The sequence below is a fragment of the Bubalus bubalis genome, chromosome 22, assembly GCF_019923935.1.
Source record: "Bubalus bubalis isolate 160015118507 breed Murrah chromosome 22, NDDB_SH_1, whole genome shotgun sequence".
Classification (NCBI taxonomy): Eukaryota; Metazoa; Chordata; class Mammalia; order Artiodactyla; family Bovidae; genus Bubalus; species Bubalus bubalis.
Window position 1 is genome coordinate 54,971,335 of NC_059178.1, and position 14,684 is coordinate 54,986,018.

Consider the following 14,684-nt stretch of genomic DNA (forward strand, 5'->3'; position numbering starts at 1 on the left):
TGCAGAGGCTGGCCTGGGGCTGACGAGAGCAGGGAACCACGTAGAGTCGGTGGGCGACCTGTGGGCCCTGGCTCGGTCAGTCTGCGCGGGGAAGCTGAGTCCAGGCATTGTCTTTGGGAACTGCCTGGGCCTGCAAGGGGTGCTGTCTCTCTCCAGTCAGCGAGGCCCCAGACGCCAGAATTCAGAAAACACAGGTAATACAGCTGGCATTCGCGGAGGTGTGCATCTCAGAACAGTTTTCCTGGGAGATGCTCTGGAGGAAGGGGGTTCTGTCACTGGATGCTGGGAGCTATTGCATACGGCGCCCTGTTAACTGCATGGGCCTGTATCTTGTGCGTGCGTGCGTGCGTGTGTGTGTGTGTGTGTGCACGTGCGTGTGGCTCGTGCATGTGCACTCACTCAGTCGTATCTGACTCTTTTTCAAACTCATGATCAGTAGCTGATCAGGCTCCTCTGTCCATAGGATTTTCCAGGCCAGAATACTACAGCGAGTTGCCATTTCCTACTCCAAGGGATCTTCCCAACCCAAGGAATTGAACCTGTGTCTCCTGCATCTCCTGTATTGCAGGCAGATTCTTGACCCTGAGCCACCTGGGAAGCTGCTGGCTGCATACTAGTAGGTTATAGTTGTCAGGGAATCCTGCTTTAAAGAAAGCTGTTTTGTTGTTTGTTTGCCAAGTTGTGTCTGAATTTTTGCAACCCCAGGGACTGCAGCATGTCAGGCTTCCCTGTCCTTCCCAGTCTCCCGGAGTCAGCTCAAACTCATGTCCATTGACTCAGTGATGGCTAACCTGTTAGTCTTGAGTTAATACTGCTTTCCAAGCTTGTTTAACATGAACTTTTTTGAAATGCATAACATGTAGTTTTTAAGGTGTCTTGAAATGGTGTTTTAGACATAGAATCTAGATTTGTTTTGCCCATAACCTGGCATCCATGCTCTCCCCTGGGGTTTCTAGGAGGAGGAGTTTCAGGGTAGGCTCTGCTCACTCCCGCCTCTAAGTTGCGCTCAAACCTGTTTCCTCCATTATTTGAGATTGTACCTAGGGCTCTGCACTTAGTTAAAAGTCCACTCTTTCTAGTGCCAGCTCCTCTGTGAAGTTTTTGTCAGCTTCCCAAACCCACACATACATGATGTGTGCCGTGTGCCAGACCTTCTCATTTCCAATTATCACCTAACGTTATTGTCATTATAGTCCCGCGAGACAGGCGGTATTTTGTCCCTATTTTATAGATAAGCAACTTGAGAGACAGAGTTGTTGAGTGATTTATCCGAGGTCACAAAGCTCAAAGGTGTTCAGGATGTCACTGGCATTCCATTCATGCTATTGAAATAGATGAAAGTGTCTGTGGAGTAAGGGAGGTACTTTCTCTCTTTTTTATTTAAACTTTTGATTTTCTATTGGAATATAGCTGATTAACAATGTTGCGATAGTTTCTGGGACGCAGCCAAGGGACTCAGCCATACATATACATGTATCCATTCTCCTCCAAACTTCCCTAGGGGAAGTACTTTGTGATAGATGTGTGTGTGTGTGTGTGTGTGTGAGAGAGAGAGAGAGAGAGAGAGAGAGAATATGTTCTTTAAATCAGAGGGAAGAAGTCTCTCTTTTTTAGCACTCTGGAACTTTGTTAAGACTGTACCTATTGAGAATTTGTTCAGAATAATTCAGATGGAATTTTAACTTAACATTTACTTTGGCTTTGTGAGAGATTTTCCGAGTCCGTCCTCTGAGAGTGAGTTCATCAGTAACCAGAATGCGGGGGAGACTGTAACCCCCTTAAACATACACTCTGCAGTACTAGCTTTTCTACGAATACAATAGGTGACTGCTCATTCCTTCTTTAAAAAATAATTGTATTTACTTGTGTATTTTTGGCTGTGCCGGGAGTTTGGCTGCCCAGGCATGTTCTCTCGTGGCTGTGCGAGCGTTGCTCCCTAGAAGCTGTGTGTGGGCTTCTCACTGCAGTGCCTTCTCTTGCGGATCCCGGGCTCTAGAGCACCAGGCTCAGCAGTTGTGGTGCTCGGGCTCAGTTGCGCCTAGGTACGTGGGATCTTCCCGATCAGGGATCAAACCCGTGTCTCCTGCATTAGCAGGTGGATTCTTTACCACTGAGCCACCAGGGAGGCCCTCAGTTCAGTTCAGTTCAGTCGCTCAGTCGTGTCTGACTCTTTGAGACCCCATGGACTGCAGCACGCCAGGCCTCCCTTTCCATCACCAACTCCCAGGAAGCCCTAATTCATTCTTACACATTCATGACAAGGAACACTTTCAGAACTGCGTCAGCCAGCGTTCAAGGCATAAGTCTTAAGAGCTTTACTCCTAGGGATGTTGGGTTACGTGATTGTGGGCTGACCAGTCAAGTCTGAAACCCACAGGGTAAGCTGGGAATTCTAGAAGAGGCTGAAGCTCCTATCCCCACACAGGATTTCTTCTTCAGGGAAGCCTCAGTTCTGCTTTCAAGGTCTTCCCACTGACTGAATCCGGCTCCCCTGGATGAACTAGGATCATCTCCCTTAACTGAAGTCAACCAACTGTGGACTTGATTCTCATCTACAAGATTTCTTCACAGCAACTCCTGGGAGAGACTCTGGTTGAATAACTGGAGGCTGTAACCTCGCCAAGTTCATGCGTCAAAAGATGGTCACAAGAGCCTTTCCTAATGGTAATGACGTTCATCTCTTTTATGTCCCTATTCGTACATGAGAAGAAAAAACTCATTTATTTAGAAATATTCTATTCGATAAGCAAGATGTTTTAATCATTTAAGTGGGCTTTGTTTCCACTGGTGTGAAGCCACGTGACCCCAGATATTGGCATTTACTTGCTTTGTGGTCATCTTCTGATCCCTTTCTGGTTATGCCTGCCTTTCTCTCTCTTCATGGTCCTGGTTCAAATATCACTGGTTTATATTAACCCTGAGCTCAGCTGCCTTATCTGAAAACGAGGATAATTATCCTACTGACCTCCGATCCTGAGTGAAGGATTAACTGACCGAGTTCATTCACTCAGCACGATGGCGTGTCTGGAATGCAAGGAGCAATATCCTTTTGTGTTAATAGAAGTACTTGCCCTTGTTTCTCACTGTTAAGTTTTTTTTTAATCTGGCCGTGAACATGCCGTTGAGGGACAGGTCCTCTGCAGCAGACACCCAGAGGTTTTCTGATGTTACATTTGGGAGAATTAAAAAACTGGCATTTGCCCACCACCTTCTAATGCAAAATGTATCATTTTTTAAAGACCTGTCTCCCATCCTCTTTCTGAAGCGCTGCAGATTCACAGTTTCCAAGGTGGTCAGCTTCCCTGGAAGAGGTCTAGAAAGTTCACGATGGCTTTGCCGCTAGGTCAGGTGGTTTTGACTTTCTACTGCTCATGAAATGGTCACCCTGCTCATAAACACTTAAGTAGGTTCGAAGATATTTCTAGGCCTTGAGCCAGTTTTCTGGGCAGCTTCCTTCTGACATAAGTAAATGTTTTATTATCATCTTGTTATGAAGGAAGATACTGAGATGAAGAGAAAGGGCATTTTCTCCTTCTCAGCTCTGGAATCAATTCCAGGCTTCCACCTGACGGTGAACCCTGCCTTCTTTCTTGCTGGGAACCAACACCCGATCCTAGGTGAGGGGGTCAGGAACAATCTCCCACCTTCTTTCCCAGTTATTCTTTTCTGGCTGGAAAATGAATCTCCTTTGCCAGCAGAGATCTTTTCCTCCTTTGCTTTCAGAAGAGACTGGCAAGATTTCTTCTGGGGAGGAAGTAGGAGTCGCTGCTGTGCAGACAGGGGGCAAGCACCCTCCCCCCCTCCCCCGTCCCCGGAGTGACCTCTTTGCAGAAACGCCCTGAGCAGTTCAGAGGTGCAAGATGGGAGGGGCTGTGGTGAGGGAGAGCAGGATGTTTTCTTTGCTGGTCCACCTCGGTCAACTGTCCATGACCATCTGGTGCGGATGATTTAGGCGGAGTCCCCTGCTCAGGAAGATAGAATCCTGTCTTATGCTGTGAAGCCTCCATGATGAGCTATCATTTCAGAGATGTGTGCGCGGAGCCAGCCTGGCAGGGCCCCTCCCGGTACCCGAGTCCTTCTTGCCAGCCCCCACTCCCCCCTCACCTGTGACCCTGTGAAGTCCTTGGGACATAAGAATTAGGCCAAGTCCATCTGCATCTTCCCGCAGGGCTCCGGGCCAAGCATCAGCTCACCCAACACTGCCTGAATGAATGAATGAACCAACGAATCCACTAAAGTGTTCCTCGGTTCGCCTAATGGAAGAGATGGTCCAGACAGTTCTCAGGACCCACAGTTACCAAAGACCAGACGTCTCCGTGAAGTGCCCAATAATGAAAGATCATTTCTTTCTTCTTTTTTTTTTTTTTAAGGTTTTTTTTTGATGTGGATGACTTCATAATCTTCCTGGAGAAGGAAATGGCAACCCACTCCAGTATTCTTGCCTGGAAAATCCCATGGACAGAGGAGCCTGGCTTGGGCTACAGTTGATAGGGTCTCAAAGAGTCAACACCCAGTGACTAAACACATTGAATTTGTTACAAATGTTGCTTCTGTTTTATGTTTCTTTTTTGGGAGTCAGGCAAGTGGGATCTCAGTTCCTCAACAAGGGAACAAGCCCACGCCCCTTTCACTTGAAGGCAGGAAAGTCCCAGGAGAGTGTTTCTGACTTCTGTGGTGGTTTAGTCACTCAGTAATATCTGACTCTTGCTACCCCATGGACTGTAGCCCTCCAGGCTCCTCTGTCCATGGGGTTTTCCAGGCAAGAACACTGGAGTAGGTTGCTATCCCCTCCTCCAGGGGATCTTCCTGACCCAGGGATCGAACCCGGGTCTCCTGCATGGCAGGTGGGCTCTTTACCATCTGAGCCACCAGGGAGCTCTGAACTTACATAAAGGATGCAGATGGGAACCAAGTACCTTGAAATGGCATCCATGCTGTACAAGGATGCCTCTTCTCTTCTGATGAGTAGGTGCTTTTTGGATTTTGGTATGATTACCATGGAATGATTCTGTATTGAGATTATGAAAATATGATAATGATCATGAAAATATTGAGATGATGAAAATGAAATATGATCATGAAAATATCCTTGTTGTTTAGTCACTAAGTCACGTCTGACTCTTCGACCCATGGACTGCAGCACCCCCGGCTTCCCTACCATTGACTGTCTCCTAGAGTTTGCTCAAACTCATGTCCATTAAGTTGGTGATACCATCCACCCATCTCATCCTCTGTCACCCACTTCTTCTGCCCTCAGTCTTTCCCAGCATCAGGGTGTTTTCACATCAGTGAATTGGCTTTTCACATCAGGTGGCCAAAGTGATGCAGCTTCAGCATCAGTCCTTTGAATGAATATTCAGGGTTGGTTTCCTTTAGGATTGACTAGTTTGATCCCCTTGCTGTCCAAGGGACTTAATGGATGTTCCTTAGGTTAACAGTCATCTCAGTCTACTAGGTAGGACTAAGGATGTGGATTCAGTATTGAGTAAATGTCGAGAAGGAGTTGATGAGAGGTGCCATGAGGAATAATTATGAGACTGAATTGAAAAAGTCACTCAGTTTAATTCTAATCTGAATAATCGAGGTGTGAATTCATCTCAATAATTTGTTCAAATCAACCATCATACAAATCAGCTTGAATTCACAGATTTGGGCTTCCCTGGTGGCTCAGTTGGTAAAGAATCCACCCGCAATGCAGGAGACCTGGGTTTGATTCCTGGGTTGGGAAGATCCCCTCGAGAAAGGGATAGCTTAGCCACTCCAGTATTCTGGCCTAGAGAATTCCATGGACTGTATAGCCCACGGCATCGCAAAGAGTCGGACACAACTGAGTGACTTTGGGCTTCCCTTGTAGCTCAGTTGGTAAAGGATCTGCCTGCAATGCAGGAGACATCTGTTTGATTCCTGGGTCGGGAAGATCCCCTGGAAAAGGGAATGACTACCCACTCCAGTAGTCTGGCCTGGAGAATTTTACGGACAGGGGAGCCTGGCAGGCTACAGTCCATGGGGTCACAAAGAGTCGGACCTGACCGAGAGACTTCACTTCACAGATTTAGACCATTTCCTGAATTCTGACTCAGAAGGTTTGATCTGTGTGCTTATGGCCAGAGGGAAGTAGATAGATGAAATATTTTACCTCCTTCAGACCTTTATCTTGAAGGTACTGCAGGTATGTGAGTGATCCGAAAGTCGAGTGAAACTCTCTTTTCTGTGGTCATTTAGCTCCTTGATGTTGATTCTCATCGTGGCTTTTTCTTTTTTAAACCGAGAAATCAAATACCCAATAGGCTTTATCATGCATTCCCATGATTAGCTAAACTAATATTTACTGCTCACGCTTCTGAGTGCTGCATGTATACTGACTTATTTAATTCTGGAAACACTGATAGGAGTCCATCTCAGTCTCTTCTTGTGAGGTGAGGATGCAGGAGTGTGTGGGGAGTGATGACACGTCTCTGAGCTCTGTGCCTGCGATGCACAGAGGGGGCTGTCAGCTTTCACATCTGAACCATACATTCTTTCGGACTTCCCAGGTGGCGCTAGTGGTCGAGAACCTGCCTGCCACTGCAGAAGACGTAAGAGATGCGGGTTCGATCCCTGGGTCTGGAAGATCCACTGGAGGAGGCCATGACTACCCACTCCAGGATTGTCTGGAGAATCCCATGGACAGAGGAGTCCATGGGGTCACAAAGAGTCTGACACCACTGAGCAACTAACAAGGCCTGGATAACTTTTCCAGCTTCAAAATGAGCATCTTTCAGAACATGCTGATCTGGGTCAGAAATAGAATTTGCATGCGTGTGCACATACTAAGTTGCTTCAGTCCTGGCTGACTCTTTTCAACCCCATGGACCATGGCCTGATATTTACAATATAAAAGTGCTTAGTTGGCCTATTTTAGATGTGTACATATAAACAAAGTTTCCTTCTAACTCCAACGTTTGGGCAGTCAGTGACAGTGTCATGTACGATGTTTGTCCAGGATCCAGTGTCCTGCTGAAGCATCCGTTCCTTAGAAGATGCAAATATAAACAAACACCATCTCTTTACGTCAGAAATAGAGAGGTTTCCCCACCCAGACCGCTTCCCAAGTAACTGTGACGTGTGGCTTGACCAGCAGGCAGGGGGCCAGCAAGTCCTGACTCTGCACTTCTGTCTACACTTAGCAGACTGGGCCCCCTGGGTCAGAGATGTATCGAAGAAGGGCTCCCAGCACTGCCTCATCCTCTTTAGCTTTCAATGGGTGAACCTTTCTCCTGCAGAAAGAAATCCGAAGGAGCTTCACAGTGAGAAGAAAGCTCACCAACTGCTGATCCCAGGGGAGAACCCCCCTGCTTCATGGAGTGAGCTATCTCTTCCCGGCTTCAGCTGTCCCTGGGGTGCCCTGAGGGCAGCCTCAGACTCTTAAGAAACTGTGTTTGTTTTGTTCTGTCAGGAGAACCTGGTCTGGCCACTTTGCTGAGTCACAGCGCGGGACCCTGCTCACAGCTATTTCAAGCCTCAGCCTGGATTGCTGTGTCATCTTTATCCTCAAAATCTCTGCTCGGCAGTCTGTCCTTGAGGCCCGGTGCCGGGAGCCGGCATATTGCATATTGAGTGAGGATCTGGAATAGCTCAACTGGAATTCTATCACTGCCAGGGGCCAGCATGAGGCACTCCGCCCATGACAAAGGTCATGAGGAAGGAGGCTCGGCATACGCAAAGGCGGGATCGAGCCTCAGGAGCCCCCCTGGAAATTCTCGAGCATCTACCCCCAAAACCAGAGTCTGCCTACTTTCTGCTTTGTGCTTTCACCTACACCTCTGACTTTACGGGGGGCTGTCCCCCACTACCTCTCTCTGAAAAAAGAGTTAACTTACAGCTCCAGTTAATAATTCCTGGGTGTGACAGTGTTTCAACCTACAAACTCCTTTGGAAATCCTCTAGCCTGCCTGAATAGGTTTTTCCGGCCACATGTGATTGCTCAGAGCCTCCCAGCTGTGAGAGGCAGGAGATGTTCTAAACTGTCTAAACACAGATTCTTTTGAGTAGTTAAAAGATTGATTAGAAATTGTATTGGTGAAGGGATTTTCACTTGTTGGGCCAATGTTTGCTGCTAAGTCTCCATATCCCTTACCTGCTGTGTACCTGGCAGTGTATTGATTAGTATAATTGTTGTAAGTAGTAGCTTTAATGTGTGTAACCTGGGACCCTTGAGTTAATTCTTTTTCTTGTTATAGCCCACCACACCTTTGCTCTGTAGGAATGCAACTTTATCTAATGCTTTTGGAGGGTGGCTCCTGACCAATCACCTTTAGAGAAAAATAAGTTTTCTGAAGAAAGGGTCTTAAATGTTAACAGGCCTCCGGGCCACAAGATGATGCAAATCACCTAAGCTTTTGCATATGATAAGTTTGCAGGAAGAAAGCCTGCCGCATGACTCTACCCCTTCCCCCATTATCCTCTATGCATAACTTAAGGTATAAAAACTACTTTGGAAAATAAAGTGCGGGCCTTGTTCACCGAAACTTGGTCTCCCCATGTCGTTCTTTCTTTCACCTTCTAGCTGAACTTTTCCTCTGAGGCAGGGAAGCTCGTCAAGCCTACTAATTTTGCCTGGGCTTCTAAGATCTGACCAGGGAGGCCTTAGTGTCTCCTCTCCTTCGGGAGAACGGGAGGACGCCTGAGGCCTTCGTAGGTGACGTCAATTCCCTGCTTTGGAATTTTATTCAGCCTCTTTTCTTCACTGAATTTCTTCGCTGAGCTATCCTTATTTCACCACTCTTTATATCCTTAATAAATGTTTAATTAAGCAGTTGTTTTCTGATCTCGCCAACGCCGTCCCCGCTTCGAATTCCCTGGATCCACCGGGGCTGGACCCCGGCAGCCCGGGGAGGCTTCCTCCCCTCCGCTGATTTCATTCTCTCCTTCTTTCTCTCTCCCTTCTCCTCCCTCTGCTCCACACCATCTGTTTCTGTCTCATTTTCAAGGAGCAGACAAAGGCTTCGGAAATCAGTCCTGAATGTTCACTGGAAGGACTGATGCTGAAGCTGAAGCTCCAATACTTTGGCTACCTGATGCGGAGAACTGAGTCATTGGAAAAGCCCCTGATGCTGGGAAAGATTGAAGGCAGGAGGAGAAGGGGGAGATAGAGAATGAGTCAGTTGGATGGCATCACCGACTCGATGGACACAACTCTGAGCAAGCTCCAGGAGTTGGTGATGGACAGAGAGGCCTGGTGTGCTGCAGTCCATGGGGTTGCAGAGTCGGACACGACTGAGCGACTGAACTGAACTGAACTGAAGGGCTTCGGAGACAGATCTCTAAGTCTCACTGCATGGACCTGCCAGGCAGATTTCTTGATTTTATGAGCCTCAATTTCCTCATCCAGGAAACAAGGAAAATCATGCCAATGTCACCATATTTGTGAAAAATGTTATATGCATATGATCACTTGATAAGGCATCTACCAAACAGTAGGGGCCCAATAATCTCTTCTATCCCTCCCCTCTTTTCTTAAATTGAAATATAGTTGATTTACAATGTTGTGTTAATTTCTGCGGCACAGCAAAGTGATTCAGTTGTACACACACACACATATATACATATGCATTCGTTTTCATTTTCTTTTCCATTATGAATTTTCACAGTATATAGATTATAGTACCCTGTGCTGTACAATAGAACCCTGTGGTTTATCCATTCTTTTTTTTTTTTTTTGTATTTTTAAATTTTTAATTGAAGTATAGTTGATTTACAGTGTGGTGTTAATTTCTGCTGTATGGCAAAATGATTTAGTTATACACACACATATATATATATATTGATATTCTTATAGTAGGATACTGAATATAGTTCTCTGCTATACAGTTTTTTTACTACTTTTTTTTTTTTTACTACCTTTTTACTACTGTTTTTTATTTCCACTAAGCTACTGTTTGTTTGATAACATTTTGATTCATGGGGTGTTGAGACTGCATCTTAAAAAACTTTGTATCCCCCGAACCAAAGATAGTGTCTTGGGTATATCAGGCAGTCAGTAAGGAATTGTTGAATTAAATTAAATTGCTCAGATGAGAAACAGAGAAGAAATAAAGAAGATAAGAAGAAATAAAGGGAAATAAACTCAAAATGGACTAAAGACCTAAATGTAAGATCTGAAACCATAAAACTCCTAGAAGAGAACATAGGCAGAGCTGTCTTTGACATAAACCGTAGCGATATTTTTTGGATCTATCTCCTAAGGCAATAGAAATGAAGGCAAAAGTAAACAAGTGGGGCCTAATTAAACTTAAAAGCTTTTTGCGCAGCGAAGGAAACCATCAACAAGACAAGAGAACCACTGACTGAATGGGAGAAGATATTTGCAAATGATATGACCAATAGGGGTTAATAGCCAACATACTGAACAGCTCTTGCGACTCAACATCATAAAAACAAACAATCCAGTTACAAGATGAGCAGAAGAACTGATATTTTTCCAGAGAGGAAACGCAGATGGCCAGCAGGTACCTGGCAGGATGCTCAGCATCACAATGTCAGGGAAATGCCAATCAAAACCGCAAGGAGTTGTTGCCTCATACCTGTCAGAATGGCTGTCCTCAAGAAGAACTCAATGACAAATGTTGGTGAGGATGTGGAAAAAAGGGAACCCTGTACACTACTGGTGAAAAGGTAAATTGGTGTAGTCACTGTGGAAAACGGTAGGAAGGTTTCTAAAACTAGGAGTAGGACTAGCATGAAAAGTGAAAGTGGCTCAGTTGTGCCCGACTCTTTGTGACCCTGGGCTGTACAGTCCATAGAATTCTCCAGGCCAGAGTACTGGAGTGCATAGCCATTCCCTTCTCCAGGGGATCTTTCCAACTCAGGTCTCCTGCACTGCAGGCAGATTCTTTACCAGCTTAGCCACTAGAGAAGCCTAAGAGTACTGGAGTGGGTAGCCATTCCCTTCTCCAGTGGATCTTCCCGATCCAGGAATCGAACCGGGGTCTCCTGCATTGCAGGCGGATTCTTTACCAGCTGAGCTACTAGGGAAGCCCTAGAACTACCATAGGATTCAACAGTTCCACTCCCGTGTATATATCTGAAATAAAAAAGACACTAATTTGGAGACTTCTCTGGTGGTCCAGTGACTAAGACTCTGAGCTTCCAATGTAGGGGAACTGCGTTCGATACCTGGTCAGGGAATTAGATCTCATATGCCACAAATAAGAGCCTATGCAGCCTAAATAAATAAATAAAATTTTAAGAAGGCACTAATTTGAAAAGATACATGCACCCCAATGTTCACAGTTGCTAACATGTAGAATCAACCTAAGTGTCCATCAACAGATGGATGATAAAGAAGATGTGATGTATATGCATGTGTGTATGTATGCTCAGTTGGTAAGCCATGTCCGACTGTTTGCAATCCCATAGACTGTAGTGTGCCAGGCTCCTCTGTCCATGGGATTCTCCAGGCAAGAATACTGGAGTGGGTTGCCATTTCCTTCTCTAGGGGATCTTCCTGATCCAGGGATCGAACCTGTGTCTCCTGCATTGGCAGGCGGGTTCTTTACCACTGAGCCACATGGGATGCCCCATGACATATATGTATACACACACACACACAGACACATAATGGAATACTATTCAGACATAAACTAGAGTAAAATCTTGCCATTCACAGCAACATGGATGGACTTGGAGGACATGATGATGGGTGAAGTGGGTCAGACAGAGAAGGACAGACACTGTGTGATGTCACTTGTATGTAGAGTCTAAAGAAGACAACAAACTCATGACTATGACAAAGGAGAACAGACTCAGGATACAGAGAAAGGGCTGGTGGTTACCAATGGGAACAGAGAAGAGGAAGAAGGTAGAGGGTTAAAAGATTCAAATTGTGACGTATAAAATAAGCTACAAGGATATACAGTACAACAGGGGGAATATAGGCACTATTTTATAATAACGCTAAACAGAGTACATCCTTTAAAAATTGCGTATGACTATATTGTTCACCTGTAAGTTAAAAAATATTGTAAAGCAACGACACTTCAGTTTTGAAAAAGGCATGTGATCAGCATTCTGGATCGTCACTTCCTACCCTTCAATTGAGAAGACAGTAGCAGGTTTCAGGGTCTAAAGGACCAGGACTATGGTATACCAAACCCCTTAAGAATTATTATGCTACCAGTTACCTGAATCTCAGAGCAACTGTGACTTTATAAGCCTTAACATTCTGTTTCTTTTCTTTTTTTCACGGCCATAGGACATTAGTGATACAATTCGCAAGCTTGTTGTAAGATCTATAGGATAGATACTGGCAGTATATCAGGGCCGATTTCCTGCTTTTGATAATTGCAATGTGGTTACTACGGCAGGTTTTGGGAGGAGGGGGTCTTATGTCCACCACTCATTTTCCAACTTTTCAGAGAATAACATACTGTGCTTGAGACAGGGAGAATGGTGGAGCAAACGTGATTAACGTGTCGATAGTTGGGAATCTCCTTGAGGGCTATGTGGGTATTCTTTGTATTATTTTTGCAGCTTTTGTGTAAGGCTGAAACTATCTCAAAAGGAAGAATAGGAAAAAAATAGCTATTTGAAATCATATGTTTGCATCTTACTTGACTGGTAGCCAGATGAATGAGTTACCAGACCAAAATAAAGTTCTCTCTCCTCTCCCTCAAGGAAGTGCTAATTATGTCATCGGCTAAGCCTGATCCCAAACTCTTGAGAGTTTCTGATCTGCAAGGTCAGGGGTGTTTCTGCTGCTCACCTGCAGCTGGAGCACCCCCCTCCCCAACCCCTCCCCAACCCTGATCCCTCATCCTGCATGAGTGGAGCATCATCCTGGAGTTTGTTCTACATCCACCAGGGACAAGGACAGAGACTTTGCTTGACCAGCAAGGTCTGAAGTGGGTGCATTCGCGGAGCCGGGGTGCAGTCACCTTGGGAAAGATCAGCTTTGACAAACAGAGTTTTAATGACACATTAGCCTGATGGACCAGCACCAGGGCTGGATCATGTTCCAAGGACTGGTTAGAAATTTTTGACTCTGTAACAAACCACTATTGATTATTATATTTTTATGAAGAGTGAAAAATAAATATTGCAACAGCTGTCTGCAAACGTGGACTATACGTTCAGTTGTAAACAAAACTGGCTTTGCTATCATTTGCCTTACACTATTACTGGTCTGCAAGATGTTCCTCCCATTGCAAATGAAGGACTCTGGGAGTGGCTTTAGGAGGTCACAGCTTGCCCCTAAGCTGTGGTCCACTTAGAATTCAAGCATTTCCTCCAGACCCAGGGGAGCATCCTTTCTGATGGGCAGCGCCAGAAAATAAGGGAGAGGAGATTAGAGGTAAACTTGGTGTGACAGAAACACCCCAGATTCATACATAGAAGAGAGAACTGCTCTTGGAGCTGCTAGGGTCATTCAGCCCTGGTTCTCATCCCTCTAACCTTGGGTCCTCTCCTGTCTCTTCCACACACACCCTCCATCAGGTGGGGTCCTCAAGTCTGGGGACTAAAGACAGAAACGGCTAATTTTACAAATCTGGGGGTGGCATCCAGAGCACAAGGAAGCTCTTCGGGGAGCCAACAGAGAAGTGTGACCTGGAGGGACGTGTGCGTGTTCCGTGTACGTGCTTCCTGTGTCATGGGATAGCACCGCTCAGCACAGCCTGTGTGCCCCGGGGGCCCAGTCCACTGAGACCTCAGTGATGCTGCTGAGACCCCAGGCAGGCAGTGACTTAAGCTCGGGATGGACCCCGCACAACGGGTGCTGGCACCAGTGGACGAGGGTCCATGGGGTTGCGAGAGTCGGACACGACTGAACGACTTCACTTCACTTTACCTAATATTTATTAAAGCAGTGCAGAGATTTGGAAGCTGGGGTGCCCATCAGAATCACCTAGAGAATTGTGAAAATACATATGCCTTGATCCCGACCTAAGTCAGATTTCAGGACTTGGGATGAGATCAAAATAAGTATGGGGCTTCCTTGGTAGCTCAGATGGTAAAGAATATGCCTGGAATGCAGGATACCTGGGTTCAATCCTTGGGTTAGGAAGATTCCCCTGGAGAAGGGAATGGCTACTCACTCCAGTATTCTTGTCTGGAGACTCCCAGGGATAGAGGAGTCTGGCGGGACTACAGTCCACCAGGTAACAAACAGTCAGACACGACTGAGCAAAAAAGATAATAATAATAATTTTAAGGAGATTTTAGCATTCATTTCATTATTGAGTACTCACAATAAGCCATGTAATCCTATTACCCAATATAAAATGTGTAATTATAATTGTATGATACTTCTATCTACTTGAAGCCTATAGTTATGGTAAAATGTAACAGATGAACCATAAAAGGAAATTATAACTGATCATAACACCATCTTGCATTGTGTTGCACTGTTTATTTTTGCAGAACCCTTTCGGCTTCCCTGTTGGCTTAGCTGGAATAGAATCTGCCTGCAATGCGAGAGACCACGGTTCGATTCCTGGGTGGGAAAGATCCACTGGAGAAGGGATAGGCTACCCACTCCAGTATTCTTGGGCTTTCCTTGTGGCTCAGCTGGTAAAGAATCTGCCTGCAATGCAGGAGACCTGGATTTGACCCCTGGGTTGGAAAGATCCCCTGGAGAAGGGAAAGGCTACTCACTCCAGTATTCAGGCCTGGAGAATTCCATGGACTGTATAGTCCGTGGGGTCGAA

The 14,684-nt window shown here is 45.7% G+C and overlaps 1 protein-coding gene across 6 annotated transcripts in view; it reads left to right on the forward strand.

Moving 5' to 3' along the window:
• SOCS6 (suppressor of cytokine signaling 6) overlaps positions 1-14,684 on the forward strand; it is a 115,884-nt gene that overhangs the window by 96,450 nt on the left and 4,750 nt on the right. For 4 of the 6 annotated variants that reach the window (XR_006547806.2, XR_006547805.2, XR_003106022.3 and 1 more), the window contains one exon: positions 7,436-7,531. The exons of the other annotated variants lie outside the window; for them this stretch is intronic. The gene's annotated coding sequence lies outside the window, so the exon portion shown is untranslated. Of the gene's footprint in view, positions 1-7,435; positions 7,532-14,684 lie in introns of those variants that run through there. 6 annotated transcript variants of the gene reach the window in all.